General features: G+C 46.2%; 1 protein-coding gene and 1 long non-coding RNA gene across 3 annotated transcripts in view; one reads left to right on the plus strand and one right to left on the minus strand.

Moving 5' to 3' along the window:
- The window catches only part of LRRTM4 (leucine rich repeat transmembrane neuronal 4), a 151414-nt gene that overhangs the window by 89057 nt on the left and 35178 nt on the right, over window positions 1–27179 (plus strand). The gene's annotated exons all lie outside the window — the stretch shown is intronic.
- On the minus strand, window positions 14890–20885 carry LOC147648929 (uncharacterized). The gene is made up of 2 exons (XR_015279796.1): window positions 16551–20885; window positions 14890–16402 (listed from the first exon to the last, which is right to left on the minus strand). It is a non-coding gene; the product is annotated as an uncharacterized LOC147648929 (long non-coding RNA).

A 27179-nucleotide genomic window follows, 5' to 3' on the forward strand; every position in this document is an offset into this window, starting at 1 on the left:
AGTGTCCCTTCCCATGGCAGGGGTTGGGATCAGGTGGGATTTAAGGTCCCTTCCAACCCAAAGCATTCCACGCGACAAGCTTGGGAGAGCAGCTGAGTGCTGCAGATTTGCCCTTTTTCTCCATCTCTCTGGGTCTGAGCTCCGGAGTAGCCATCCCGTGGGGATGAATTCCACGTGTCCATGTCCTTCCCGAAGTTCCTGGGTTGTTTATTTTGTTCCCTTGTCAGAACGATCACAGCGAGTGCCTCTGCCGGGGTTCTGACAGCGACGGCAGCACTGATAACAGACTATTTTAAGCTGCTCCTAACAAGAGCCTGTGAAACTGCAAGGTTGTGTGAAAGAGAGCGAGGGAGCTTCACGGAGCTGTGCAGTGAATTATTAACTGCTGCTTCTGGCCCAACATGACAAATAAAATTCCACTGCACAAAGATGCTCCGTTGTGTCAGGCACTGATCTGGGGAGATGTCGAACAAATGGCTCCTGGATAAGCTCACAATCTTTCTTAATTTGTCTGCCTGATCAGTGAACTTGAATAGAGGAAGAGCCACCAAACAGAATTAGCATTTGCCTTCTGTCATTAGCTGTGCTTTCTTAATAAAAGACTTGGAAGCCCTGCTGATAGAAATGGATGAAACAGACACATGCAAATTTCAGATGTATTTATTTCACTTCCCTGATAACATCGCCGGAGCACCGTGAATCAGCTCCAGACGTGCAGAGCAGATCCTCCTCTCCCTGCTGGTGGGGTTTGGCTCATCTGGGGCTGTGTTTGGGTTGAAATTGAGATCTCTCTCTCTGGCACTGCCATGAGTCCCTCGTTTGCCTGGCAAACGCTCCTTGCTTTTGTCCACTCACAGCAATTAGCTGGAATGATCTGGGACAGGAAAGGGAGAGCAGTTGGGAGCTGCAGGAGCTGAGTTTGAATTCTGCAAGGTTTGAGCCCTGGCTGGGGACCAGAACCCAGAGAGAGGGAAGAGGAGGGACCAGGTCAGCCAAACAGCTTTGCTGCTCCCTGGGGTAGACAGTAAATCCCAAGGATCCTCCAGGAATCTGCCCTGGCCGTGAGGAGGATGAGCAACGAACGTTCATTCCTGCTGCAGGTTGGCTCCTGGAGCCCTGAGATTTTTGGCAGCAGGAAAGTGGCAGCACCTTTAATATTTTTGCAGTGTTTATAGTTAGAGGATTTATGCTGAGTTTGTTTATTTAGTTACAGTCCCTGAAGGGTTGGGGTTGGAAGGACCTTAAATCCCACCCAGTGCCATGGCAGGGACCCCTCCCACTGTCCCAGGTGCTCCAAGCCCTGTCCAACCTGACCTGGGGAAACTTTGCTGCCCTTGGTAGCTTTTAACCCTTTAATGTGACAAACACCTCTGCCAATGGCGTGTAACCCCACTTTTCCCCTGTGCTGCTGACGGTGCCACAGCCTGACAGGCCTGTTTGGAGCAGCCACACAAAGAAAATCTCCAGAAACCCCAAATTTGGAGGCATTTTATCCCCCAGAGGCACGAGGCTCATCACCAACGCTCCGCGTGCAGACAGCGCCGGAGTTTCTTGCTCCAGACGCGGGAGGCGCGGGGATTTTTCATACTCGTTTGGTAGATGAGAGGCTGGCAGGAGGAAGAAGATTAATTACTTTACAGGGAGCAGTTCAGTCCTTGAGTTTGCAGTGGTAGACGGGGCTGGGATCAGCCGTAAAGGCTGGTGTTCCATCACCGTCACATCCCATTGTTCCTGTGCTCCCAGGGAGAGAACGCAATTCCCGGCTCTGGAGCATCTGCATTGTTTGTAAAGAGTGGAATGAATTAAAAGCGGAGCGTGCCTTTGGCTTTTCATGTTCAGACTGCCACAGATTTCTTAATTATGGTGACTTGAAATCTGTTTTAAACTGTATTCTCCTCTGCTTTAGAGCTTCAGGATAAAACTACAGCTTTAGACAGGACCCAGCTTTGGACCTGACTCAGCTTTAGACAGGTCCCAGCTTTAGACGGGTCTCAGCCTTAGACTTGACTCACCTTTAGACAGGTCTCAGCCTTAGACCTGACTCAGCTTGAGACCTTACTCAGCTTTAGACAGGTCCCAGCTTTAGAGAGGTCTCATCTTTAGACCTGACTCAGTTTTAGACCTGACTCAGCTTTAGACAGGCCTCAGCTTTAGAGAGGTCTCATCTTTAGACCTGACTCAGCTTAGACCTAACTCAGCTTTAGAGAGGTCTCAGCTTTAGATCCGACTCATCTTTAGACCTGACTCAGCTTTAGACAGGTCCCAGCTTTTCTCCAATGCTAGAAATGAGAGATTTCACTCTTTGTGGTTTCTCTCAGTCCTGACTGATCCAAAGCTGCTCCACCTCCCAGAATCCCAAATCTGCCTAAAGGATCAGCTCAAGACGCTGCAGTTCCTGCCCAGACGGGTGAATTCCTGCTGGAGGCACCCAAAGGTTGGTGCTTCCCAAAGATCCCTCCTTGTCTGGCTGCTCCTAGTCCATCTATCCTGGGTATTTATATTCCCTGCTATTCCTGGCTGATTTTACATAATCTCACGGAGCCTTTTTCTTTTCCTGTGAAAGGAGATTACTCTGGGTAGCAACAACTGACGCCAGCACAGATCAAATGCCTGAAAATAGTTCCCAGAAATGTTGGGAATGATGCTTGGAGGGAGCATGGAGAAAGTTCTTCTGCATTTGCCACCGCTCTTTAACTCTGGGTAATCTCCCCCAAAAGAGTTTTGGTTTAAGACTCGATGATTTGGGATTGTTTTCCCATTGTTTTCAAACACTGTGGGGCCCTCACGCTGCAGAAGATCTCTGAGAAATAACCTGGGTGTCACGTGCCCGTGTGAGAGAATTTCACGTGAGATAGGAACAAGAAAGGATGGCTGAAGAGTGGAATTTTTAGATGAAACGATGAATTTGGGTGGTTTCTCGCCTTTCTGAAGCTCAGAGTTCCACTGCTAAGCCCAGACATGTAAACTGTGTGCTCATTCTTGAACAGCCCAACCAGCAAGTTGGCCTTCAGAACCGTATAAATCATCATAATCAGATTAAACGAGTGGAGGAAGGTGGTGGGTTTGTGTTCTGGACAAATGCAGCCCTGAAATTCGTGATGTAAATGAAGTTCTCTGTGCTTTTTAAGCCATGGAATGGCTGGGCAGTCCTACAGGATCAAACCCAGAGGAATGAACAGGATTACAGGTCCATAGATATATTTATATGTTTGTATTTGTATTTATATATCTATAATTGTATTTTTATTTATATATTTGTTTTTATTTTTAATTTTATTTTTATTTTTACTTTTACTTTTTTTTTTACTTTTATTTTTACTTTTATTTTTAATTTTATTTTTATTTTTATATATTCATTCTCCAAGACAGGTTTTAGCCTCTCTAAAACAAGTGGAATTCTCTGTTATTCCATCAATTTCCCTGGGAGAACTGACACAGAATCTGAAGGGATTAAAGCACAAACCTGTCCAACCAAAAGTGATCCAACGAGAACACGAAAAAGTACCTTGGATCAGGAATTTTGATTTACTTTGGATGGGGAATTTTCAGGGCATGTTTGCACTGTAGAAAAATGGCAGTGAAGAGTTTTTAGGGCTGTATTTCATGGTGTTCATCCCCATTTTTATCTGGAAGCTGCTGCATGCTTTCCCTGCTGTTGAGGGCCAGAGGAAAAGGGACTTTGTGGTGCCCACAATGGAATTTTTTATTTTCATTGCACTGGGGTTGGATTAATACAAGAGGTGACAGGAGATGTGGCCTTGAGGGAAGTATTTATGTGGGAAAACGTAAAGCATTTCTTGATGTGTGTTTTGGTTTCTTTCTGCACGGAGTGAAATGAACGTGTGGCCCCAGCGAGGTCCTTTGTGGAGCAATGATGGTCACTGGCACTCAGAGCTGGGCTGGAGTTGTTATTCTGCCCATATGCCACCCCAAAATTGATATTCTGCGTTATGTAACCACTTCCAAATTAACTTGGGGGAATATTTGTCTTGTAAAGAAGCAGCTCGTCCGTGGATGGCAGAAACAAATGTGCTTCCTCAAATTTCCTTGTTCAAAAGGGGAAAAAAATCCCCCACACTCCTCCCTCTGCCCAAGAGCTGAGATCAGATTTAATTTAGAGCAAATACTTGAACTTTAATTATGAGCATTCATCCAGGACATTGCAGAGTGGGTCCTAATAATTAAGAGAAAATAATTAAAAATTAATAAAGGAAATATGGAAGACATTGTAGCGCCTGTTTTTCCTATGCAATTAATAAATCTGCTTTGAATGACCTGAAAGGGGGGAATAATTATCTCAGCCAGGTAATTGCTGAGTGAGAGAGGGAAAGGCCGTGGATGTGTCTACCTGGATTTTAGGAAAGGAAGGGTTTCCATGGCTCTCCTGGATCGTGTCCAGGTGGGTGAGAGGCCAAAGGGTGCCTGGATTTGTGTCACCAGACAAAACTTTTTCCTTCCTGTCTGGTGGCTCCCCTTGATTTGTTCAAAACCCTGCAAAACACACAGAATTCACCGCAGCAGTGATCCCAGGAGCTCCCGGTGCTGTGCCAAACTCCCAGATTGCAGGGATAATTACGGAGAATTATATTGTTTCAAGAGAGGGATGTCAAAGAGTCCTTAAAATGATCAATGATGACTTTTAAGATTAAACCCTGGCTCTTTCCATCATTTCTGGGAGACATTTTAAGGGCATTATCTTTCTGTCTGATTTTACACCCCTGCAGTCAAGGTGTGACCTGGGGGTGGCCCTGGTGCTGGAGGCAGCTGTCACCTGCTGCTTCTTACAGGTGTTGAGGGCTACTCAGAGTTATTCCAATTCCTCAGAGTTACTCAAACTACTCAGAGTTACCCAGATTACTCAAATTTCCCTTACTCAGAGTTACCCAAGCTTTCTTTTTTTAGCAGAAATGTGTCACCATCCCGCCTGGTTCTTTGGGAGCTCAGGCAAATATTGGTGTTGTCCTTGGCTGGAGCCAAGCTGGAGCTCTCAGAACATCATTTTGACCCAGTGCAAGTCCATGAAAGTTAGGATTTCTAAAAAAAAATCAATGGAAAATGGGATTTTTCAATGCAGACTCTGCAGCTGTCGCCACACTGAGCCAATTCAGCCCTAGCTTCTCTATTCCTGAATTTCCAACAGACACGGAATTCAAGAGTTCAGTACCCAAAACAATGTGACAACAGTGAAATCATCTTTATTTGTCTATAAAACAGAAAACCAAGTGGAAAATTATTCCCTGTCCATGGCAGGGGGTTGGATCCAGATGAGCTTGAAGGTCCTTTCCAACCCAAACCATTCTGGATTTTAATTCCAAAGCCAGGCCCAGGTGTTGTGTGTCCAGTGTGGAAAGCGAAGCCTTTTTTCTGTGCCTCCCATCTGCTGAAGGGAGCTACAGCAGAACCTTTCCTTCTGCCAGATATTGAAATAATTAAATTCAGCTGGACATTGGATATTGGGGGCTACTGAATTAATTAAATTAATTCAATCATTTGTGCTGATGTCCTGGGGGGGCCCTGCGGTGAATCCCGGCTGTGTGAGAGGATCTGCTGCTCAGTTCCCCACTCCAGAGGAACTCCAGGAATGTCCTGATGCCTCAGCTTCTCCTCCCCTTCCTCTGCCACCTCCAAAAGGTCTGGAAAGCAAATTCCACAAGAATTGGGAGCTTTGACCACTTGAAAGTCTATATTTATAAATATATATGTATGATAAATTCTTCCAAATGGGATAGGTAGGCATGGAAAAAACCTGCTACAAAATTCCCTGAGCTTTTTGCCTTTTATTTAGTGGAGTATGACCCCAAATTTGTAGTTTTTCATGGCAAATTAATCTGGATCCTCAGCCGTGCCCCTGGCTGAGCACAAAGCTTTGTTGTTCTTGCTTGTGCCGTTCTGGGGGAGTTGCTGTTTGTTTTGATGTGGAAAATTCTGGCAAATTGTTTGCATCTCCAAGTGGGGGTGGCGTTTTTTTAAACACAATAAAAAGGAAATCTTTGCCACACAGCACCTTCAGCTGTGGAGCTGCCTGGGAGATGAGTGTTGTTATTCCTAATTAATGTATTGAGAAACAACATGAAGTGGCTTGTCTGTGATTGTTCATTAAGTCACTGGCAAAGGCCTGGAATAAAATCAGGAGATATTGAATTTGCATCCGTTGCCCTTCCAACAGCTCTTTCTGTTTATTCATTTCTTTCTTTTTAAGGGGGTCTTTGGAGTATCTGTAAAAATCGGTTCCTTTGGGGCTTGGTGGCACTGACATTGTGGCACCTGAGATAAAAATACACCTGTACATGAATATCTGCAGATTTGGGGAGGTAAATCTGCCAAAGTCACCCAGGGGATCCAAGACCTGCTGTTCCTTGAGCTCTTCCTTTCATTTCCAACTGGAGGAAATCAGGGCCTCGCTCCATCTCAGTCCCAGGTCAGGGAAGGGCTTTGGTTAAAAGGGAAAATCTCTTGGCAGCTCAGTATTTGTAAATGCCAAGAATGATTTCCTTAAAATGTCCAGCTGTCCTCTTCATGTTTGCTGGAGGTTTTGGAGAAACAAGTGGAATGGGATGAGCTGGGATAGAAAAGTCTCCTGGCCTGGAGTTAGCAGGGAGCCACTGGAACATCTGTGCAGGGAAGTGATTCTGTAAAAGAATCAGGAAATGGCTTAACAAGTGAGGGATGCCACAGATTCCTTGGAATATTATCTGCATTTGTATTTTACAGCTTTAAAGGCGGGACAGAGCCTGTCTTTGAGTGGCTGCAGCATGGTGGGGTCCCTCCCGAGGGACTGGAGCCTGGAATTCCTGCTGGGTTCTTGTTGCTTTTTTGCAAGTGCAGCTTTCAGGGCTTGGATCTTTCTTCATTTCTCCAGGTTCTGGCAGTGCTCTCAATCCCAAAGGAGCTGTTTGTTCTCCGAGTCCCTGGGATGCATCCCAAGGTTTAGGAAGTACTTGGAAACGCTCAGATAAAAGGCAGCACGTGGCCATTGTTAATTAGGGGATGTCTGGCAATTGTTAATTAGGGGATGTCGAGTTCTGCACAGGGTTTATTATCTGGGAAGGAATTCCTGGCTGGGAGGGTGGGGAGGGGCTGGGATGGAATTCCCAGAGCATCTGGGGCTGTCCCTGGATCCCTGGAAGTGCCCAAGGCCAGGCTGGAACAGCCTGGGACAGTGGGAGCTGTCCCTGCCATGGCAGGGGTGGCACTTAAGGCCCTTCCAACCCAAACCATTCCAGGATTTTATTATTGCTGCAGGATCAAGAGGAAGCAGCATCCCTGGTTTTCATGGCCAGTCTCAAACAAGAAGCACCAAAGTTTGGCATTTGAGCAATAAAATCAGAATTTTTTTGTGCTCAAACCCTGATCCCAAGGGTGTGGGCAGATGTTCCATTCAGGAATGCTCCATGCCTGGAGAGGTGCTGGGGCTCCTCATTAGTGTTGTTCTATTATTTTGTTAATTCAGCTTTGGGTTAATGCTGAGCAGCCGCCCTTACTCAGAGCCAGGGCACGAATTACTCCGAGCCGGATCAAGAGTTACTCCGTGGAGCAGCTCCCAGCAGTGTGGATTTTCAAAGGAGGCAGGAAGGAAGAAAAGGGAAAGAGAAAGGGGAAAAAATAGAACAGAATTTTGCCTCTGTCCTTTTCCAGCTGACTGGAACGGGCTGCAGCAGTCCCAAGGCGTGACACAGCATCCATTAATTCTGGGAGCAGCACTCCACACATGGCTAATGATCCACGGCCTGGATTCATTTCCTTTGGCTCCAGCAGCTCCGTTCTGGGCACTGGAATGATGGATTTGTCTTGATCCCGAGGCTTCCATCTGAAAGTCAAAGCTCGTGGTGGAAGAATCCTTTAACTCCATTGGCTCCTCCGGGAGAATTCCTGACACCCACGGGCAGGGAAAGGGGCTCAGGAGGGACAAGCCCATGGAAATCTTTACCTGGGTACAGGTAAAATTCACAATTTTATTCAGTAGGAGTCCTGGAAAGGGGACAAAGGAGATGAAGGAGGTGACAATTTCCATGGGCTGCCGCAGTGTTTGTGTTCAAGTTTCCACTTGGCCTGTTCAGAACTGACCCGGAGCATTAATGGGGGAGAATTCAAATCAAAGTCAGATTCTGTGGGATAAAATAATTTCAGGAGGGCTCGTGTAGGAGACCAAGCTTTAAATTCAATATTACATTAAGCTGAAACTGCCTGTGTGAATGCCAAGTGCCTTGTTTGTTAGGAATACATTTATCCTGCAGTTCCTTATTTTTTATTTCCTCCCTTTCAGTGGTGCCTGTGCCCAGATCTGACACTTGGAATGGTTAAATAGGAAATATCTGCACCTTCCCCCTGTATCACAACCAGGGAGTATCCCAGGATCTCCTGGAGATCCCAGATGATTGCCCTCATTATCCATTCAATGCCATTGATGGGTTTATTAATTTGAAATCCAACCAATCCCAGAGCACAAAAAATTAAATACAAAAGCTCTGGGAGTGTTGATTCTTTTTTTCACCCTTTCTCTCCTTCCCTCCCTTCCCCCCTTTTTCTTCCTCCCTCTTTTCTTCTTTTTTTCTTATTCCCTCTCTTTCCCACCCTTTTATCTTCTTCCCACTCTTTTTGACTTCTCTTTTCCCACCTTTTTTTCTTCTTCCCTCTCTTTTCCCACCCTTTTTCACTTCTCTTTCCCACCCTTTTTTTTCTTCCCTCTCTTTTCCCATCCTTTTTTTTCTTCCCCCTCTTTTCCCACCCTTTCTTCTTCCTCCCTCTCTTTCCACCTCCTCCTTCTTCTCCCTTTCCCATATTTTTTTCCTCTCTGGATCACCTGGACCAGCTGTTCTGCCTGGGAGGAGAATTGATAACTCCAGCTATCAGTTGGATATCAATAATTTTGGAGTCATCAATTCCCTTCCCTGCCCAGCAGTGCCTGCTCCACACTCCAAGGAAGGAGCCTGGATCCTTCACGGATCCATTGGCAGATCCATTTTCCACCCCCCAGAAGGAAAAAGGGCATTTTTTAGGGAGAGGAAAGTGTTGGATTCCCCAGGAAGGGGGTGGAAGATGCTCTGCCCATGGGAAGGTTTCTCCTCCTTCCATTTTTGGAATTTTTGGTTGGTTTTTTTCCCATTTTTCTCTGGTATTCTTGGAAAAACCAAGAAGCAGCTTTGGCTGGGGGAGCTGAGCTGCAAAACTCAGCTGAGCTCTTAAAACCGTGGGGGTTTTTTGAGACAGAAAGGAACAGATTCCGATTATTCCCAACCCCACAGGATCCAGATCCCCCAAGCTGTTGTTTTTGTTCTGCCAAGACCTGATTATCATGTTTTTAATGCCACTCTTATACTTCTTTCCCATATTTCTTTTTTAAAAAAACCCCAAAACATGCAATTTCTTTTTCATGAAACAGAGGTAATGACTAAACACCCCCGGTTTGACTTAATTTGACCTTGGTAGAACGAAAATTTTAAATTCTTCTGCAAGTATTTGGATGTGACAAGTCCCTGAAGGGCTCCTCCTGAGTTCCAGCTGTCTTTTGTTGAGACACGAAAGAAGTTTAAGAGGAATAATTTGGATTATCTGAAGTGCTGAGTTCTGCTCTGGGTCACTCCCTGTGTAAATATTTGCATGAAAACTCTTTCTGAACATCTGCAACCTCACAGTTTTAAGGGGTTCCATTCCCACAGAAAACGTTCTGTGAATATAAAAAAATTTAATAAATAAAGGGGGGGGGTGTATATGGGGATAGAGGACATTAAATCATTGGAGCATTAAAAAAAATATTCTATTCCAAGGGAATTATTTGGTCTAAAATGGAAAAGCAAATCCAATGCTTAATTTCCTGCTCCTATTGGTGCATCAACCCCCTTTGCAGCTGTTTATTTCCCAAGAATAAAAATGAATGATGTCTTTGAATACCAGATGGGGACATAAAGCATCCTATTAATTAGAAAAGTCACTATTAATTGAATAATACAAATGATTAATAATTGTCCAGCTTTCCAAATTAGAATTCCTATTCCAGCTCATTGATTTTGTTTTGTGGTGGGGTTTGTTTCTTTTTTTCTTAAGTGCCCACCTCGAATCATTAAAATTAAAATCAACATTGTCATTATTAACTTGTAGCTATTAGAGCTTCTGCTAATGCTTGTTTTTTATATTCCCTGAAAATACTTCAGGCAGCATTGCTGTCTAGACATTATCATTTTCTATTCCATCCCAAATTGTTCCCAGTGTGATTTCGGGTTGGAACATCACGCTGGAAGAAATACCATGAAATGAAACAGAAATTTATCTGCAGCATCTTGTCAGAGCAGAATTCACTCAGCTGGCACAGACAGGGTGGATTTGCCTATAAATTACATTTTTCTTCTTACTTTTTGTGACCATAAAGCTCAGAAGTGTCCAGCACTGGTCAAATTCTTCATCCCTCTGCACCTAAATGCAGGGAACTTCCAGCTCTGTTGTTTTTAAAGCCACAAAAGGCAGGGAAGGCTTGGATTGGGTGGGTGTTGTCTCCTGAGGAAGCCTCAAATCCCAAATTCCTGCAGTTTCCAGCCCATATTTGGAGGGTTTGGAAGGGTTTGACCAGGTTGGGCAGGGTTTGGATATTTGGATATTTGGATATTTGGATATTTGGATGTTTGGGATAGTGGGAGCTGTCCCTGCCCATGGCAGAAGTGGAGCTGGATGGGATTTAAGGTCTTTCCAACCCAAACCATTCCAGGATTGAGGTTGGAAAAGAGCTCCAAGATCATCAAGTCTGACTCTCAATAATAATTTTAACACCAGAGCCTTGGTTCTTCCTGAAGGGTTGGATGGGAGGAAAGAAGAACTGAGGAAGCAGCTGATGGTTTTTCCTGGTTTTAGACTGCAAATAAACTCCTCCTAAATCCATCACTGGGGAGGAATTTGTGCTTCCAGAGGCTGATTTAAGCTTTGACTGATTTCCTGATTCTCTGCAGTGTTTGTGTCTTCTTTAGCTTAATCCTCATCCCAGCTAATGGAGAAGTTTGGGGTGACAAAGCAGAATTTGCAGAGTTTAAGACACCTGGATTTAAATTCACTGAGCTCCTCATCCAGAGCGTCCTGCAAACATTGAGGCAGCCTTGGGAATTTGGGAAGGACAGGCAGGATCCAGAGTCTGCAGCTCTTGAAATGGAAGCTGGCCTTAAAACCCTGTAAAAACACAGAAATAAATTTCCCTGATTTATTTAAAGTGCGAAGAGGTCAGAATTTAAGTGTCTCTTTAACCAGAAAAACAAACAAGCAAACAAGCAGGGCCCAATTTCAGGTGGATTTAACATGCCGGTGGACAAGGGAATTTTTAATAGCTAATCTTCCCCTGCCAGCTCATGGGAAATATCAATCTATTAGGCAGGATTCGAGTGCTGAATTTTTAATGCACTTTTAGTGATTAAAGTGTTCTTTTCCTCCACTGCTTGAAAGAGATCACAGTGGCTTTAAAGAGCAGTTTAAAGTCAGAACAACAATGGGGAATTAATAACTGGAGTTGTCCATATTTCTCTCCAGGAGGGAAGGGCTGGGCCTGTTTGCATCCAAACCTTGCATTCAGAGCACTGGGGACAAGAGAAAATCCTCATTTTGGGAGCAGCAAACGAGCCAGAGCTGCTGGAGAAGGATCCTGTGACTTTGCTGGCTTGGAGGGAGTGGTTGGGAGCTGGGAGGGGAGGCCTGGAGAATGGGATGGGCACAGCTTTAATGAGGATTATTGGGGCTGATGGATATGGATATGGGGTTCTGGTGTCACTGAGAGGAAAATGGGGATGGACACAGCTTTAATGAGGATTATTGGGGCTGATGGACATGGATATGGGGTTTTGGTGTCATTGAGGGGAAAATGGGGATGGACACAGCTTTAATGAGGATTATTGGGGCTGATGGATATGGAGGGATGGGGTTCTGGTGTCACTGAGGGGGAAATGGACACAGCTTTAATGAGGATTATTGGGGCTGATGGACATGGATATGGGGTTCTGGTGTCACTCAGGGGAAAATGAGAATGTGCTGGCCCACTGATGGCAAGGAAAATGGAATTTGCAGGGAGAGAGGCCCAAATCCTTCCAGGAGCTGATTCCTGATGGCTATTGCAGCTAAAGCAGGAAGGTCTAACAGGGGTAACTGTGCTGGATTTTTCCACTGGTGCATCCTTTACCTTCTTGTTAAGGGGAAAAATCCCCACTTGGCCCAAAACCCCTTTGCAAACCAGATCCTGGCTCTCCAAGCCCACGTTTCTTATAAAAATAAGGAAAATGACCCCGAGTCCCACCCGTTCCACTTGACTTACGCAAGCACAGACGCAGTTGCTGCGTTCCTGTGCCCCAGTCCTGCCCCAGAGCATTTTCCAGCCTGCATTATGCACAGCTGCCTGCAGCCCCACTCCGAAACCTCTGCATGACGCAGCCAAATTCACATTTCAAAAGTGCTTTCAGAGCCCCTGCTCAGAGCAGCCCCATCCACCCTAAATTTGTGTTTTAAAGAAGCTTCAGAGTCGGTGCTGGAATTTTCTTCCTCGCACTTAATTCTGGTTTTGGGCTTGCTAATGGATGTGTCATTGTAGTGCTGGCTGGCCCAGGGCAGTAATGAGTACTGGATTTAATTGTGGGATTTTTGGGGCTGTTCTGGATTAATAAATAAACAGGAGCCTGAGAGTTCTGCAGTAAGGGGGAGAAGCTCCAGGCAGGCACAGAGCCCTGGGGTCGCCGCTGAGAGGCTCCAGAAGCTGTGCCAAACCTCTCCTTCTGTACTGATCACGTTGGAAAGGCCCAGGAAGCGAACTGGGAGAGGGGAATTTGGTCAGTGAAACATTTCTGAAGCCTCTGCACCCGTGGATCTTGCAGGAATCATCTGTTCCTCAGTGCTGGCCCCCGGGGCAGGAACGTAGAGTCCTTGGTTTGGGGTTTTAACTAAGCAGGAAAACCTCTGGAATTAAACTCTGGCAGATTCCCACAGTTTGTTTTATTCCATGTCTGCAAGACTTTCATCCTTTTTCCCCAAACCACTTCTCAGAGCTTTTCCTGACAGCACAGAGGCAAGCAATGATGTTTTGCAAGATATTAACCATTAACATCCTTTGATTTTTTTTTTTTTCTGAACTACTTAAATCCTCATGTCTAAGATTTGCTCTGAGATATTTGGAGAGAGATATTTGATTTTTCTCTGGCTCTCTGCTGCCTGGGGAGGATGGGAATGCAATGCTCACTCCCACACTCACTGCAAGCTCTCATTGGGTTGGTTTAGACCAGGACTGAGGAATATTTGGGGAGCAGACGTGGTGCACAGAGCCTGGATTTAGTCAGCAGGAATTCCGCAGCTGTGTTAGAATATTACCAGGTATTTATCCCAAAAAATCCCACTTTAACCACAGCTCCCAGCCCAGTCACTGAGCTCAGGAGAGGTGGGAGGAGCTGTGGCTTGAGAGGGAAAGGTGAAAATCCCGTGCTTTAAATGGAATTCTGGGATGAACAGCTGTCTCAAGGATGTGCTGCAGGACACAGAGAAAAGCCCCCGAATTTCTGCAGTGCCCTGATCAATTCGGGACAGCTGAAACTCCCAAGAGCTGGATTTTTAAAGTAAGATTTTAACAGGTATTTCAAGGCCTGTAGCAGCAGCGATTTAATTGGAACCTCTCATCCCAGAGTTTTTCAGGTGGAATGTGGCGCACAGGTCTGGCCCACGGGGGTTTGTGTCGTTTCACTCAAGCTGAGTCATTCTGATGCCAAAGGAAACCAGAGCAGCTCCTCTTTCCCTCCCTGGCTTGTGCAGGGCTGTGCTAAACCCTCGTGGGTTTACGAGGGTTAACCCTAACCCTAACCCTAACCCTAAACCTAACCCTAACCCTAACCTGCAGCCCATCGGGATAAAACCTCCAGGGACAACACTGTGCACGTGGAGGAGGAGATGGAAATAGGAGCTGCTCTTTCAAAAATCAGTTTTCACTGAATCCTGGGGTGGTTTGGGTGGGAAGGACCTGAAATCCCGCCCAGTGCCACCCCTGCCATGGCACTGGAGGAGCTCTAAGGTCATTTCCACCCCAAATCATTCCGTGGTTGATTCCTACTCCTACACTGGGATATGTTAAACCAGAGGGGATTTGGTTAATTTTTAACCTAGCTCACTTCCAGATGGGATTATCCAGAAGAGAATAGCAGAGAGGCTGTGGCTGCCCTGGATCCCTGGAAGTGCCCAAGGCAGGTTGGATCACCCTGGGACAGTGGGAGCTGTCCCTGGCCATGGCAGGGGTGGCACTGGGCAGGATTTCAGGTCCTTCCCATCCAAACCACCCCAGGATTCAGTGAAAACTGATTTTTGAAAGTAACTCTGGCACACAACACATTCTTTTATTGAGATTTGTCTTTTGGATTGGCAGCTGGCAGGTCCCTAAAAATGAATTTTTTAGTTCTATACTTACACCAGTATTCCTTGAAAATGTCATTGCTGCCTGGGATTGGTGGCTGTTCCATTCATTTTCTTCATTACAGAGGGATTTTCATTCCCAAAATTGACCAAATCACTCTTGTCTCTTTGACAAGACTTCATTTTTCTCCTACTTTGTACCTACTGGCTCATATTTCCCCAGCTGGCAGATTTTGAACCTTTATTTATCCCATCTCTTCTCCAGCCTCTCACCATCTTATTCCATATGTTTATTATCTTTTCCATCCCCAAGCTGTGAATAATTTTGAGGGAGATCAGGCAGCTGCCTGGGAATCAGCTGGTTGGCAGCAGCCTGGTGCTGGAGAAGTCCCTGGGTTAACTCACAATTGCTGCTGAAGGATTTTGGAGAGCACAGAAAATCATCCTTTCCCAGCAGTGTCAATCCCAAACTTGTCAGAATTACCAGCTGCTATTGGATTGACTGAGAAATAGTGAATTAAAAGAAAAAAGATCACGATGTTCTGTGTATTTATTTGCTTTTTATTGGTTTTTAAAGCCAGGACGAGCTGAATTTTACATGTTTAATGGAACTCTGGATTCTTATTTAATTAAAGACTTAAAATTAGGAATATTGTCTGTTTAATCCCGGGAGTTTATCAGTGAATGGATCAGATTTACTTTCTGAGGGTGCTTTAGAAAATTAAATTAAGGTCCTGAATGGGGGGTCAGTTGGAACAAATCCCAGTCCCACCCTTGTTATATTCCTGCTTTCTCCCTCAGCTCTGACTCCTTTACTTTTGTGGTCCCCACGGTGTGCCTGAACCACTGAGGTAAAAGCAGATCTCAAATCTCCTTTGCTGCATCCAAATTCCTGTTAAAAGTCAGATTATTCCTGCTCTCCTGAGGGAATTGGAGCACGTTGCCCATCCACACATTTTGGGGAGGAGATGCTCCATAGCAAGCAAGGCAGGACTCCAAATTACAGTTCCTGGCATTTCTCTTTGAGGAGCTGAGAAATTGTTCAAAAAAAAATCCCAAGTAAAGCATGAATTCCATGCAGTTTATTCCTTCAGTTTTTCCAAGGGAAGCTGCACAGGCATGGAAATATTTGTGTCTGATTTTTGCCTACTCACCCAATGGTTCAAACAGGCAGCAGCCAAAGCAAAGCTCTCTCTGTCTCCAAATAATCCCCAAAATATTTTGATGGAAGAAGAGCATGAAGGGTTATCATTAGCTGGGTTTAATACCGGGGAATTATAAAAATCACGTGTGAATCCACAAACAGAGAGCCTTTCCTGTTGGATGGTGCTGGATCAGAGGTGCTGGATTCAAGCAGGCTGCTGGGATGTTCCTGCCATGGATTGACAACTTGTTTTTCCCAAGGCACTCACAGGCTGCAGGCACCCATTGTATAAAATCCTGTTAATTTTTAGCTTGGTGCTGTTTGTGTTGCCACAGGACATGACATTTTCTGGGCATTTTTTCATGACAACATTAGGATTTAACAGGATGAAAGTCATAGAATTGAAGAGAGGTTTCTTTTGGAAGCAACCTCTGGAGGTAATTTTGGAGCTCAGGGTTCCACAGGGCCTCGTCCAGTACAAGGCTGAAGGATGAAGATTCCCCAGACTTTCTGGGCTGTGTTTCGGTCTTTAACTGCTCACTTGGTTGATTTTTGTAGATTTTTAAAATAAGAGCAATCTGAATTTCCCTCCTTGCAGCTTGTGCCTGTTGCCTCTGTGTCCCAGATTCCTGAGGTGGGTCTGGCTCCATATTCCCAGACTTTTACAGGGAACAGAAAAAGGTTGGACTTCCTCCTCTTCCCCCTGAACAAACCTGAGACCCTTTTCCCTTTCCTCAGCCTTTTCCTGCCTGCCATGTATGTTGGATATCAAAAACAAATTCTTCAGTGGTAGAGTGGTTAAATGTTGGGCCAGGATCTCCAGGGAAGTTGTGGAGCCACTGGAAATGCACAAAACAGGAACAGAAAGGGCACTTTTAGATTTTTTAGGCATGGTGGGGTTCAGCCAATGATCTTGGGGGTACTTTCCAACATTAATGATTCCATAATTCCATATCCAGTGGGGAGGGAGGCCCAGTTCTGCCTGACAATTCCCTGGGCCAGGGCTGGGAGCCTTGGATGGTGATTAATTACTGTCCTCTCCCCATGGGCTGTATCCCACCTTGGTAACAAATCCCCCACTAAAGGACCTGCTTGGCAGAGCTGCTCCAGGATTCCCAAATCTGGACTTCCACATCACACAGAGATGAGAGAATCTTTCTCAGGGTATCTAGAATCACAAAATTAAGGTTGGAAAAGACCTCCAAGACCATCAAGTCCAGTCTTTGATCCATCATCACCACACCTGGTTTAACGGTGTCACAAGCCCAGCAGAAAATTTTCTGACCATGCAGGAGACCCAACATCTCTGCAGTTCCTCAGTGCCTGGAGCTGTGGCAGGGGGATTCCCTTTGTCAGGGAAAGACTGGAGGTCAGGGAAAGACTGGAGGTCAGGGAAAGACTGGAGATCAGGGAAAGGTTCTTCCCCAGAGGGTGCTGGCACTGCCCAGGCTGCCCAGGGAATGGTCCTGGCCCCAAAGATGTCGCAGCTCCAGGAGCGCTTGGACACCGCTCCAGGGATGCCCAGGGTCTCTAAAATCCCTTCCAACCCAAACCATTCTGGGAACCTGTGGACGCTGGCCAGGCATTCCCTAACCAAGGCCAATCCTGTCCACCTCTGCAGAGCACCACGGAGATTCCAACAATCCCAGGATCCAAACTGCATTCCCTGTGAGCTGGCTGTGAGAACCAGCATCGCCTCTCCCTGTGCTGAAGGCAGCGAAGATCCAGCCCCACAGGAGCCCCTTCTCACATGGAATATCTCTGGGAAGCTCCCAAATCCAGTAACTGCTCAGGATTTGCTTTGCACTCGCACCTCTGGCAGTTTGAAGCTGCTGGAGAAACATCAAAGATAAACACAGAAACCTAAAGCTTGATTAAGCGCATGAAAAGCTGCTGTTAAATTGGGCCTCTGGCTTTCCTTGTGAATCCTTTTTATTTTCCCACTTGCCTTTTCTTTCATTTCTTTTTCGTTTTTCGCTTCAGCAGGAAGCTCATTTGTGCAGGGAATGTGACCTGGGGATGATCATAAGGAATGCAAAGGGCTCCTTCACGCCCTCAGACCTCTCTGTGGACTTCTTATGAGTCTGTTGAGGATAAATATTACTCCAGACACTTTTGTCAAGGAAATTTAGCTCAGATCCTTAACCCAGGATCAGCTCAACAAGTGTGCTGAGGTCTCAGGAGCTTGGATCTCTTACACACTTTGGATATGATGGATGTTATCTTTATTTACAAGGGTGAAAAATGAAAAAGCCCTCAGTGAAATGAAGGGTTTCCTGTGAATGTATCAGAGACAAAAATTACAATTAAATAGGTGGAAAATTACCTGAGCCAGCTTGTGCTGGGATATAATTCAGAAACAAGTGTTAGGAGCGTGAGGCAACGGGAAAGGATCAGGAGACTCCAAAGGGAGTCCGTGTACAAAGGATCAAATTCACCTCTGGAGCAGCTCCAAGGAATCTCATCTCTCTCAGGGCAGCAGATGCACTGCCAGGGTTATGCAAAAGGTGTTTATCTAATCTTTGCACTCACAAATTATTATTTATATGGGAGGAATGCTGAGGTGTCCTGGGACCGGGGCCCTGTTGTGTGGAGTGATGTACAGGCCCTGCTCTGAGCAAACCGGAGATAAGGAATGGTATCAGCCAGGGAAGTGATGGATCCTGCAAGAAACAAGTGGATAAAGCCTGGTTTAGCATTTTAATTTGATGTGGGCATGGCTTCAGCACACTGGAGCCTGTCCCTGTGCCCTGGGGCCTGTCCCTGTGCTCTGGGGCCTGTCCCTGGGTGCTGTCCCTGTGTCCTGGGTGCTGTCCCTGGGTGCTGTCCCTGTGTCCTGGGGCCTGTCCCTGTGTCCTGGGTGCTGTCCCTGTGTCCTGGGTGCTGTCCCAGTGTCCTGGAGCCTGTCCTTGTGTCCTGGGTGCTGTCCCTGTGTCCTGGGTGCTGTCCCTGGGTGCTGTCGCCTGTCCCTGTACTCTGGGTGCTGTCCCTGGGTGCTGTCTCCTGAGGTGCCTAAAGGAGGCAGTGATAGGGAGAGGAGCCAAATTTGGGGTTTAATGAGCACGACTGATGCACACCCCTGGTTCCAGAAGCCCCTGATCCCTTCAATAAAAAGGAAAATGTTCCGGCTGCTGGATCCTTCCAGAGCAGTGCGAGCTGTTATTTCCAGAGCTGAGTGGGAGGTTTTGGGATGGCAGAGAGGGAGGGCAGTGCTCCAAGCAAAAGCTTTTCCCTTCACTAATGGCAGTGTGATGGACAGGAGAGTGGGCCTGGAATGGGATTTTGCTGTGGATCGTGGTGGGGAAAATTGTTTGCCAAGTGTTCAGGAACTGCCTGTAAGAGCTGCACAGAATTCTGTGATACTGAGCAAGAGAGAACAAAACACAGCTGGGATCATCCCATGGATCTCAGCGTGAGCAGTGAAGGGGAAAGGCAAAGGAGGGACTTCAGCTCTTCCCAAGTTCAAGCACAAACAGGTGCAGGCCTTCCAGGAAGAAATCCATGGAAGCAGCAAGTGATGCCCCAGGATGTGCTCTGGAGCTGCCATTTTGTACAGAACAGTGGGGTTTGCTGGGGGAAAGGCACAAACACAGAATAATTCTCATTATTTTCTCTCATTGCCTAAAGAATTTGTGGCTACCCCTGGATCCCTGGAAGTGTCCAAGGCCAGGCTTGGAGCAGCCTGGGACAGCCTGGGATGTGGACATGGCAGGGGTGGCACTGGGTGGGATTTAAGGTCCCTTCCCACCCAAACCATTCTAGGATTCTCTTGTGATTCTCTGATCCATTAAAACCCAGTTTCAGGAGGCTTCCTGTGACATTCCTTTGATATTCCGTGAGGGGATGTGTGGGAGCAGTACCAGCCTCTTCCTGGGAACTTCTCTAGTGTTCCTGTCTGTGAAGTGTCCTGCAAAGCCAGAGCTGCTGAGGGTGAAGGGACCTCTGGAGATGTTCTGCTCCAGCTCTCCAGCTCAGGGCAGGGTCACCTCTGCCTGGGGATGGAAATTCTTCAAGGACAGAGACTCAACAGCTTCTCTGGGCAGCCCCAGTGCTTGAGCAACCTCATTGGAGAGAGCTTCTCGTGGTGTTCAGTGAAATGTTCCCTGTTTCAGTGAAATGTTCCCTGTTTCAGCTCATGCCTTGTGGCCCTGGCCCGAGAAGGAGCTGGGGCAGAGCCAGAGGGTCACTCAGCACCAGCAGGGACACACTGGATCCCTCACACTTTGGGCTTGTCATTAATCACATCCCCATAAAACTCCCCAGACAGCACACCCTGGAAGGTCACCCCGAGTAAATCACAGCCCTGATGCACAGCAGAGCTGAGGAGTTACGGCTCAAGGTCATTCACATAAATCCCAGCCTGGCTCCGATGGGGTTTGAAGGAATTTGGGAATGTCTAAAAGCCACCCCATGCATAAACTGTTCTTTGTTTGTGCATCTTGAATAATTAATAAACCCCCACAGGAAGGCTGGAGATTCATAAACTGCAGGCTCAGCCAGGCCTGCAGGGGACTTCTTCCCAAATCCTGGAGCGAGGTGAGATGATTTCCTATATCCCAGTGCTAAAACAAGTTTATTTTTCACACCTCTTTAGCACGGCTTTAATTACCCCAAGTCCAGAGGAGTCCTGGTTTTACACTTTCCCATTTCTCCTCTGTTGGGAGAGGAAAAGATTAGCAGGATTAAACCTGTTGAAGGCACAGCCTTATTGAGGTGGTGCTGTTTGGTTGTTGCTGATTGAGTTTTAATTCAAGATAAATTAGTAATCAATTTAATTAGAGGAGCACAGCAGGGTGTGGGGGTTGAGCTGAGGGGCTGCGTGGGCCCGTTTGAAAACAATCCATGATTTAAACAGGCTCTGGTCCACACTGAAAACACCTGGCTGGGGGGAAGGAAGAGCTTTCATCCCCAAATTCCTGCTGCAGAAGCCTGAAATCCTCTTTGCCCTAAAACATTTATGGTTCTTAGGCTGCCTCATTTCTGTCTGTCCCTTCCAAAGCTTCTTAAATAAAGTGTTAAACTGAGCCATTTGAATGGACTGACCTGAAAGTTGTATCCCAGAAGCTGGGTTATGTTTAAGCCACATTTTCTAAATTTTTGGCCAACAGAACCCTCATGTTACAGTTATTTCTGCAGCAGAATTGCAGAGAAATTTCATTATGGACCAGATTTGTTGTTTACTTCAGGCCTGTTGACTTTTTCAAACCCCTCCCAAGGCTGATGTAGGTTCAGTGTTTTAATTAAGCAGCAGAATTGAAGAATAAACTTCTCTGACAGTTGTTTTTATAGAGAAAACAAAGATCAGGATGAGTAAAATATTATTTCTGAGATAGAGATATATATACATATATATATAGAGAGAGGGGGAAAAAATTTTAAAAGTAAGAATCCATTAATTAAGGGCTTCAAAATTGATACTGCTTTGAGTCAAAGATATTTCCATCCTGTCTGTTAATGGCAGTGGCACAGGATCAATTGATAGAACATAAAGCTTTTGTTTATAATGCTTCAATTTCTTCCCATCCGGAATTGTTCATAATACAGAGTTTATTTTTAAACTCCAACTTTCAAAGGAGCCTGACAGTTGTCAGTCTCAGCTAAATTAAAATTATCCTGACACCTCATGATTTCCACCCTGCACATCCCTCATTATCTCAATGAATTGAGGGCTCACTTACAGGAGTTTTAAAGATGACGAAAGCGAGGTGCAGCTTGGAGAGAAACTTCCAAGCTTCCAGGTTTTTGGATGCTTGTAGTTACATAAATCCCAATGCTTCCCAAGGGAATAACTTGGAAATTCCTGGGATCATAAGGGTGAGGGATCCAAATCAAAGCTTTAGGCACAAAAACCCAACTTTGGTCCCTCAGCTCAGGTGGGTGATGGGGAGACTGAGCTGCTCCTCTCATGGAAATGCCATTTTAACACCCTTTAAATGCATTTGGGTTTGCCAGCATAAATTCATGCCTTTGAAATGGCAAAGGAAAACTGTGCGAGTGTGGATGAGGAGAAACTTCTGTTAACATTAGGAACTGGGAAAGAAAGCTATTAATAGATCCAGCCAGCGATGCTAAACAGAGGGATAAATGTGAATTCAAGCTACTGCTTTTCAGTGGAAGGAGCCAGCATGGAAAACAAACCCCAGATTTGCAGCGGGACACTGTTCAGATTAGCCCAAATGAGCAGGAGGTGGGGAAGGAAATCCTTTTTGTGTGTTCAAATAAGCATCAGAGACAGCCTGACCTCCGACACCACCCCAAAACCCCATGGAATAGGAGGTGGGAATGCTGAGCCAAGGGAATTGGGGCTCTGGGGATGGAAGGGGTGCAGTGGGTGCTCTCCTGCTGCCGTGCAGAGCAGCCCCACGTTGATTAACTGCGTTGCATAATTTATGCTCCTCCTTATTTAATCACTCTGGAGTTGCAGTGCTCGCTGGCAGTTGCTAGATTGCTTTATTAAATTTAGGCTGTGTTGAAGGAAATTTATTTTTGTGTATTCCTCCTTCATAATTTTTTTTTTTTCCTTAAATGCTGTCACATAAATTAGGGTGTTATCGATGAATCTGCATGAGGAGCTTTGCTGTTTAGTTCTGGGGCCAGAATGCCCTAAATCATGTATGACACCTGTATTATAACTTACTTCTCACTATTCTTCTCCATGATGGATTTACTTCCCTGGCTTCCTTCTCATTTCTATCAGACAAAGGCATTCAAACTGGGAAGCAAGGGAGGAAAAAAAATGGAAATCTGGAGTTTGTCTCTTTACTCAGGAAGGTGAAATAGCAAGACATGAAAAAGATCTGTTCAATCACATCATGGCATCAAATACTGACATCTTTTTATTTCCCATTCCCAGAGGAGTGGTAGGGCCCGGGGAAGAGAAAGGTGCTTTTTGTGGGAGTTGGTTAGAGGGGACTAAGCCCAGAAGAGGATTAAATATTATAATGGAATGGGTTGGAAATGGAAGAAAATTAAATTTCCACCTAATTCCACCCTGTGCCATGGCAGGGACACCTCCCACTATCCCTGGTGGCTCCAAGCCCTGTCCAACCTGGCCTTGGGCACTCCCAGGGACCCAGGGGCAGCCACAGCTGCTCTGGGAATTCCATCCCAGCCTCTCCCAGCCCTCCCAGGGAGGAATTCCTTCTCAATATCCCAACTAACTGTGCCCTCTGGCAGTGGGACACCACTCCCTGTGTCCAGGCCCTTATCCAAAGGGGCTTCCTGTAAGGAGGAGGAAACTCCGATAATTAAATTAAGAACTCAGAAAATATAAATTCTTCCCTTTCTTTTTAGTTACTCCTTTATGTCATTTACTCCCAAAACTTCATGAATGCAGTGAGGTCAAGAAGATGAATTTTGGAGAAATGGTGTCATAAAAATTCCTTTGGATGAAGGGCATCATCCCAGACTTCCCTTCTGCTCTGTAAATCACAGTTTCTCTTTTGCAAAGTTTCAGCTGATACTATTTCTTGTTACACAGACTTTACGTGGCACATTAAGTGGTTTAAACAGTAAGAAATTGCCAGATGTGCATTTGTGACTGCAGAAATCAAAGCTGAAACACCCCAACACCACCACTCTTAGGTCCAGACACATCTGAACATCTGAAAAGTCAACCTGTGTTTGATTTTTGAGGACAAACAACTCTTTAAAAGCCCAGTATTCACTAGAAAGTAGCATTTTTCTTCATAAAATACACATCAATCCTGATTTAGATGCAAGCAGAAAATATTTCCCTCAAAACTCCTCACCAGAAGCAAAATATTTCCAGAATTGGTGTCTATTCATCAATAAGTGCTGATGTGGACATAATACAGGGTTGGATTGAATTTCCTCCTTGTTATTTGTCTGCAGGTCCTTGATTTATGAATTTATCCACACATGTGTGGAGCCATCCTTCAGCTGCTTGAAAACTACCCCATGGAAGTGTTTTTAATGGAAAATTGTTTTCCCTGTTATTCATCTCATTGCTGGGATCTGCTTCCAGTGGTAAAATTAGATTTCCTCCAATAATTCTTTTCAGGCAGCTGTCAACATCCTCCTGATTCTGCTTTTCTCTGCCAAATTTACATTCTTCCTTAGCAAAATAAATCTCCCACGGGTTACAGGATTTTTTTTTTTTATCTCCAAAGCTATCCCTTGGATATACATGAGCGCATGGCTGTATCGCTGTAAATCCTCCAAAAGGGGGGAAAAAAGCAGTGGAAATTAGAGCTTTTTAATGAGAAAATTAACTCTACACTGGTTACTTAAGGCTTTTTTTTTTTCCCATCTGTTTTATTAAGCATCCGAAGTGGAACAGGCCTAATCTTCCCAGATTAAAGTTCCACAAATTTGAGGAGTGGAGTACATGCAAATATTCTTTTGTAGTCTTACTAAAATACTGTAATCCTCAGAAAAAGGGGGAATTAGACTTGTAATAAGGAGATTCTGTGTCCTGCTGTAGTTCAGGATGCCCAGAGGAGCTGTGGCTGCCCCTGGATCCCTGGAAGTGTCCCAGGCCGGGTTGGATGGGGCTTGGATCACCCTGGGACAGTGGGAGCTGTCCCTGCCATGGCAGGGGTGGCACCAGGTGGGATTTCAGGTCCTTTCCAACCCAGACCATTCTGGAATTCTGTGGTTTATGACAAAACTCTTCCTGTGAACTCCCCAAAATCTGGGGGTTGGAGTCAGGACTTCCCAGACCTGGTGAGGAATCTGCTGTGATCTCGGGTGAGGGAAAACCGATGTACAAACCTTATGGATGGTCTGTTTGGGATGGTTATTCCAGAGAATAATAATCCCAGAACGGATTTGGATGGAAAGAGACCTTAAAGTCCATCCAGTGCCACCCCCTTCCACTATCCCAGGCTGCTCCAAGCCCCATCCAACCCGGCCTTGGAATGACGGTGTAGCTGTGCCACGCAGGGAGCTTGGGATGGGATGGGATGGGATGGGATGGGATGGGATGGGATGGGATGGGATGGGATTCAGGCTCTGATATCTCTGAAATTCCACACTGATGTTTTCCACTATTCCTTGTAAGACAGGACTTCTAAAGTCCAGTTCTTGCGCAGTGATTTTGGGATAAGCAGTCCAAGTGTTCACTTTTCTGTTCCCTCCTTCTGTCCTTGGTGCTTCAGCAGAGCCTGTCCCCATCCAGGGGTACAGAGGTGTCAGGATTTGGGCAGGATTAGGGCTTTTTCTGGAAAGAAGCCTCTGGGAAGCTCTGTAATTTGGTTATTGCCCCTCTGACTACCAGAACACGCTGGGCTGGCTGGTTTTTTCCTGCCAGAACTGCAAACAGCTCCCTGTTCCTCATCCCTCCCTCCCCTCCGTGCCCACTCCTTACATAAACCCCGCTCCGAACACGCTCCCGACAAGATTGCCTCCCAAATTACAGCGGCAGCGTCACGGAAAGTTTCATTTCTGACTTGTGCTAATTCCAGGAGGAACAAAGAGTGTCAGATCCCACTGCGCTCCCCCAGCAGAGCGTTCTGTGCTCGGGGTCTGCGTGCAGCGGGCACGGCGGCGCTCTGGGAGCAGTGGCAGTGACAGGTACACGGTGACACTTTAATAGTGCCTGATAAATCACTGTCACCCGCTCCCAGGGGCACTGGGAGCCAGAAGGAACAGTTTTCTCTGCTGTCCTGCTCTCTCTCCTCGTTTCCTGCCCTGCTTCTTCAGGGTTATGCCCACCCAGCTCAGGATGTGGGGCTGTGGTGCTTCCCTGATGCTCCAGGCAAGGGTTGGCCACTAATAATCCATTTCTGAGCAAAGGACAAGCAGGAATTTGGAAAATGTCAGGGCTTTCACACTTTCCTTGTGATCTCCAAATCCCTGAGGCTGGGAAAGCCCTCCAAGGTCATTGAATCCAACCTGTGACCCGTCCCCTCCTTGCCAACCCAGAGCACTGAGTGCCACATCCTCTTGTTGCTTGGGCACCTCCAGGGATGGGGATTTTACAAGGGCTGGGATCTTCCAGGGGCCCTGACTGGCACTGAAATATCCCCACTGAGGGATGTATTTCCTCTTCTTCTGCAAGCAGGAAGCGTTTCCTCCTCTTCTGTCTCGCTGCTGCTCAGGCTGCTTTGGCTCTAGCTGGGCGAGCTGGCCCATGGCATTGGGGGCCAGCAGAATCCCAAGGGAATGTCAGGCACTGTGGGAATCTCCGTTTACTGTCAGGGGGAGGTGGCACATCCGTTATCCCAGTGATCCAGCTGGCAATCCACTAACGAGGATCATGGAATCACAGAACATTCCGAGTTGGAAGGGACCCACAACTCCAACTCTTGAGTGAATGGCCCATCCAGGGATCAATCCATGGGAAAATGGAGCCAGTGAAATCCACTGGGATGCACTGGACTTGTGGATTTGGGAGTTGTGCTTCCCTCTTTAATGCATTTTCCTGTGAAGAAAAAATGAAGCAGAACCACCTCCAACCCTCCCAGCTTCTGAATTTAAAGCATCTGTTCTTCTGAGATTGTCTCAAGGTGCTTTCTAAATATTTGGAATTAGGATACAAGAAAAATTGAATTCTCCTGAAGAGTTTGCAAATCTGAACGGTCCCGATAAGAAGAGGATTAAAGGAAAGTTGTTTGAACAAACCAAGATGGAATGATGAAGGTCTTTTTGGCACAGCAACTGTGCTGCCAGGAGAATAGAATCCAGATCTCTGGAATTAATTAATATTAATTCATTATTTGTGTAATATAAATCATGTAATTACCATGTGCAATTTCCGTTTCAAACTCGGTTAATTTATCATTTTATGTCCTTGTAAACTATGGTTGAATCCAGCAGCTCATTTTTATCTTTGTGTTAATTAAATCTTCTCTAACGTAACTCTGGGCTGGTTTTCTACTCGGCATGGACAGTCAGGCATTCAGGTATTGTCCGTGCTACCAAAATGGGATATCAGGGACTCAATCTGTGGATTCCTGGCTGTCCAAATGGTTCCTCTAGTAGAACTGGGAGTATCCATGAAGCCACAGCACATCCCTGTGTGCACGTGGATTCATCCATTTCCTTCATCTCCCAACTTCCCAGTTTTGCTCCAGCCTCTGCTACACAGAATGGGGCCTGCTAAGAGTTGGGATCGCTTTCCCCTGCTCACTCTTCCCTCCGAGGGTGGCTGGTTGCTCCCAAAGGAGGCTGAAGTGACAAAGGTGGGGTTTTCCTGTGGCAGATTCCCAGGACAAGGGCTCTGTCCCGGTGCCACAGGGATGTGGAGGCCACAGGGAGCACCTGGTGTCCCCACTGAGCCTCACCTGCAGGGCACAGCTCTGTGTCAGCTCAGGGAGTGGGTTTGGATGGGATAATGGGAAGGAATTCCTCCCTGGGAGGGTGGGGAGGGGCTGGGATGGAATTCCCAGAGCAGCTGTGGCAGCCCTTGGATCTCTGGAAGTGCCCAAGGCCAGGTTGGACGGGACTTGCAGTCACCAGGGATAGTGGGAGGTGTCCCAGCCCATGGCAGGGGTGGCTTTAAGGTCCCTCCCACCCAAACCATTCCATTATTTTTTTTATTTTTTTTATATATACATGTGGTTTTTCATCATTTTCCTTCCCCCAGTTTTCTCTACAAAGGCTCCTGGTGGGATTATTGGGATGTTCTGTGCAGGAGCAGAAGCTGGATGTTGATAATCCTTGTGGGTCCCTTCCAGTTCAGGATATTCCACGAGTCCTTCCTTTCCTCCTGCCATGAAATACA

This window comes from Cyanistes caeruleus, chromosome 29 (assembly GCF_971803275.1).
Source record: "Cyanistes caeruleus chromosome 29, bCyaCae1.hap1.1, whole genome shotgun sequence".
NCBI lineage: Eukaryota > Metazoa > Chordata > Aves > Passeriformes > Paridae > Cyanistes > Cyanistes caeruleus.